We start from the raw sequence: 4,608 nt of genomic DNA on the forward strand, positions 1-4,608 counted from the left end.
AAATGAATCTGGAGAGATATAGCGCGAAGGCATACTTGTGTCAACTTTCAAACTAAAAAGGAAAGTTGGAGGTTCCTAGAAACCACCTTCATCCTTCATACATTCTACATCTCCCTCCACCGAATTCTGGAAACAATATCTTCTTTTTTTGGGTGACCAATTATGAGCCACCCTAAATTGTCATTTGTGTCTCTTTTTGAATGGGTGGAACCGTGGAATTAATATTGGAATGTCTCACCCACGTAATACAACTGTATCAAACAACTAATTTGCCAATTTGGGGTGGATTCATCCTTGACTCGACCCAATGAAAAATGAAATAGCTCTTACTTCAATTTCTCTTAACAAATCAATATGCATCATCACATGGATCCGTGCTAATAAACAATAATGGCGTTACTGTTGCTACTACTCAATGGGCGACCTTGAAACAAAGCATCTAACATCATTTTTCTTAGTTTAATAGATGCTTTGTTTCAATGGGCGACCATTAGTTTCTTAAAATAATGAAAAAGAAAATAAAGCCATTTTCTCCCTCATCTATTTTTATTTTATTTTATTTTATTTGGATCTGAGCCTTTTCTTCTCTATTTAAGAGCAATAGTAGAAGATGTGGCCACCGCAGAAGCAAGTACTGCATAGTACCCTACCGTGATGGCAACGCCCCATCAACCTCTCCTAGTCCTGGACAATTCCAACACCAAGACGAAAATCTCCTCTGCCACCATAACCGTCTGCCTTATTTTCTCCATTGCTGCTATCATCTCCTCCGCTGTCCTACTTGTTCTTCATCTCAACAACACCACCACCCCCACCTCCACTCACCTCTCTGTCCATCTCCACCTTTGCGATTCGGCCCACGACCGGAGGTTTTGCCTGTCCACGGTTTCCAATGTAGTCGCTGCTGCTGCTGCTGCAGGGAAGCCATTAGATGACGTCCATCTCCTCCAGTTGCTCTTGACAAAATCCGTGTCGAGCATACGATACGCCATTGAGATGGCCCACACTATCAACTCTCGGCTCAACGACCAGAGACAGCAAGCGGCTTTAGCAGACTGTGTAGAGCTGATGGAATTGTCCGTTGATCGCTTAACCGACTCTGTCCACGCTCTAGCTGAACAGACCACCACCCGATGGCACGTCGACGCTCGTACCTGGCTCAGTAGTGTACTGACCAACCATATCACTTGCTTGGATGGGCTCAATGGTTCTGCCCGATCGGCGATGGAACACAAGCTCCAAGAATTGATAGCCAGCTCCAGAACTTCCTTGGCGATGTTGACGGCAATCTCGCCTTCCGAGTTCAATGAGCTGCGGTCGTTGGACGGAGGGTTTCCTTCGTGGGTTACCAGCAGGGATCGGAAGCTTCTAGAGGGCTTGCCTAAGGACATCAAAGCCAACGTTGTGGTGGCGAAAGACGGCAGTGGAAACTACAAGACGGTGCAGGAGGCAGTGACATCGGCACCGGATAACGGGCAGAGCAGAATTGTGATATACGTGAAGAAAGGGACGTACAAAGAGAATGTTGAAGTGGGGAAGAAGAAGAAGAACGTGATGCTCGTCCGCGATGGCATGGATTTAACCAGCATTACCGGCAACCTCAATGTCGTAGATGGATCCACCACCTTCAAATCTGCAACTGTTGGTAAAGAGATACTTCCATTTTTTGACCACTTTTTACTTTATTTTCTTTTCAAATTCGGATCATGGGGAAGTTTCTTGGTGCCGCGACACTTGCACTGCACAGGGTATTTTAGGCATTACAATCCCCAAAAAGTAAATTGACTGTGAGTGCTTCACGGTCCGGTCCGGTTTGGTTGGGTTTGAAGAATATCTCAAACCAAACCAATAAATTATGCTTTCTTCATAAAATTTTAGACCAGATAAAATTATTTTAATATAAAACTCAAACCATTCTATTACGGTTTGATCTGATTTTTACATTTTATTGGGTTTAACTCAATTAGAAAGCCCAAATAATATATATATATATATATATATATATATAAAATAAATACAATTCAAATATCAAACTGCCAACTATCAAAAAATTACTCACATTTTTTCAAATACAAAACAATATTTTATAATGTAAGAAATTTAAATGAATATATACATACATATGTATATATGTTTAAACATACGTATTATAATACATTAAAAATATATTATTAATGATTTGATTTAATATAGTTTATGGTTTGATTTGAATTCTAAAATTTAGAAAACCAGATAAAACCAAAATTATGGTTTAAAAAATTCTTAGGCAAACCAAATTATTTTAAGGTGAAATAAAACAAAACCACCAATTTCGGTTTAATTGAATGCAATTTAGCTGTACCATATAATGAACACCACACTAAGTATTTATTAACATCTAAGCTGTAAAGATCTTTTCATAATCTGACAATAATGCCCTTATGTAGGAATCTTTTTACACGTTCAGTATTCAACAGAGTTTAATTTTTGTCGTGAGGACCTTTTGATCAATAGCTCATGTGAATTGAATGACTATGTTTTTTTTTGTCTTGTAGTAAATAAGTTTTCAAGGATATGTGAATTCTTCCCTGCCTTGGCCCTTGGTCCAGCGTCTTGTACTCTTGTGGTTTGTAGATGACTAATAAATTACATTATCGTCGAGTAAAAAGACAAAAATTAGTTCGGCCATTTCAGATCAGTCATCCTAATTAGTGAATCGTGACACGACTTCTGTCTGATTCGAACGTGTCATCCTGTTATGAACTTGTGATCAATGATTTTAATGATAACTTAATACGAAAGTCACGTGGTTTCTGCGGTGAAATCCGCCACCTGTTAATAATGTAGAATCTGCTACGAACAGAATGCTTCGAACACTGTACCAACTGTTACAAGGGAAATGTTTCCGATGTGGGACTGTAATAACATATTGTGTGTAGAACTGTTACGTGGGAAATGTTTCTGCGGGTAGCCCGATGGCCCGGCCCGCACCTTGGTCGGGCTTGGTCATGTAATTAGGCTCACGGTCTGACCTCGGGTCTAACACAGTAAGCTCGACTGTGTTTCGAGCCAGATTCGGGATTTTTCAAAAAACTCGGTCCGACTCAGGATTATACATTTTATAAAATATATAATACATAAATAATATAATATTTATTGAAATATATGTTTGTAATTTAATATATACATTTTTTATTCTTTTCTTTATAATTTCTGTCTCTCTATTCAGCCGTTTCGGCAGTAGTAATAGTATGGGCTAAATTTCAGGTTCGGGCTTAGGCCTGGGCTTTGGGTTTTTTATGAGGGCTGGACTCGGACTTTTGAAAAATCTGTTAATACAGAGTGAAAGCCCGGCCCATGAACAGATCTAATTATGAGAGAGTGTATGGGGAGAAGATCTGAATTCCACACCAAGATCTCGCAATGACCTATTAGTAATACTGAGATTGCCATTTATCCATCAAATGAACCATCTTTGAGGTGCGAACTGATTTGGTACGTAAGATCCCTTGCTGATTGTAGCGAAGTTTAGGATCCAAAACTGCCTTCACCAGGTCGGGGTTATGACTTTCGAGTTTGGGGATGGGCTACCCAGCTTCATTACCCTCCGTGGTAAGGCTCCATGGTGTGGAAAAAGAAGAATAGTCCATAAAACAGAGAGTTAAAGGATGGAATGGGCCCTTAGCCCTAAGTAGAGTATCAACCATCTTGGGCAACAAGTTGTAAACCCAATATGGGTGCACCAGGTTCTTGGGCCTATTATTGGGCCCCAAAATCTAGTTTAATGCAATTGCTGAATTGCTTTTCTTTTCTATTTTCTAATAATAAAACAATGTATGTTGTTACCTAATGGCCATGGTGCCATGAAGCTGGTGTGGGGGATGGATTTATAGCACAAGACATATATGGTTCCAGAACACGGCGGGACCCCAGAAGCATTAAGCAGTTGCGTTACGAGTTGGAGCGGATCGATCCGTCATAAACCGTTGCCGCATTGATGCGTACCAAGGCACCCTCTATGCACACTCCCTGCGTCAGTTTTACAGAGACTGCTCTGTCACCGGTACCGTCGACTTCATCTTTGGTGATGCCGCTGTGGTGCTCCAAAACTGCAAACTTATAGCTCGAAGGCCCATGAATGGCCAAAAGAACATGGTAACGGCCCAAGGCCGCACCGACCCGAACCAGAACACCGGGGCTTCAATCCAGAAATGTGGCATTATAGCAAGCTCCGACCTTGCACCAGTGAAGAGTTCGTTCCCGTCATATCTCGGTCGTCCATGGAAGGAATACTCTAGAACGGTTGTAATGCAGTCTTACATCGGAGATCATATTGATCCGGCGGGCTGGTCCATATGGAGCGGAGATTTTGTGCTGAAGATACTGTATTATGGGGAGTACTCAAATCGGGGAACCGGTGCAGGTACAAGCAAGCGAGTCAGCTGGCCTGGTTATCATGTCATCACTAACCCGGCGGAAGCGAGGAAATTCACAGTGGCAGAGTTGATACAAGGAGGGGAGTGGTTGAAATCCGCAGGTGTGGCTTATACCGAGGGCCTCTAATATCAAAAACAAGTGGGAACATTGATCAGCTTCAGCCTGTTTGTCTCTTTCTTTTTCTGAGAAAAA

At 41.4% G+C, this 4,608-nt stretch overlaps 1 pseudogene across 1 annotated transcript; it reads left to right on the forward strand.

Moving 5' to 3' along the window:
- Window positions 1–551: 551 nt before the first annotated feature.
- On the forward strand, window positions 552–4,608 carry LOC148878178 (pectinesterase-like; annotated as a pseudogene). The gene is made up of 2 exons (XR_016105258.1): window positions 552–1,645; window positions 3,849–4,608. The product of XR_016105258.1 is annotated as a pectinesterase-like (transcript).

The sequence above is a fragment of the Nelumbo lutea genome, chromosome 1, assembly GCF_056320005.1.
Source record: "Nelumbo lutea isolate HS-2025 chromosome 1, American lotus-T2T, whole genome shotgun sequence".
In the NCBI taxonomy this organism is placed as follows: domain Eukaryota; kingdom Viridiplantae; phylum Streptophyta; class Magnoliopsida; order Proteales; family Nelumbonaceae; genus Nelumbo; species Nelumbo lutea.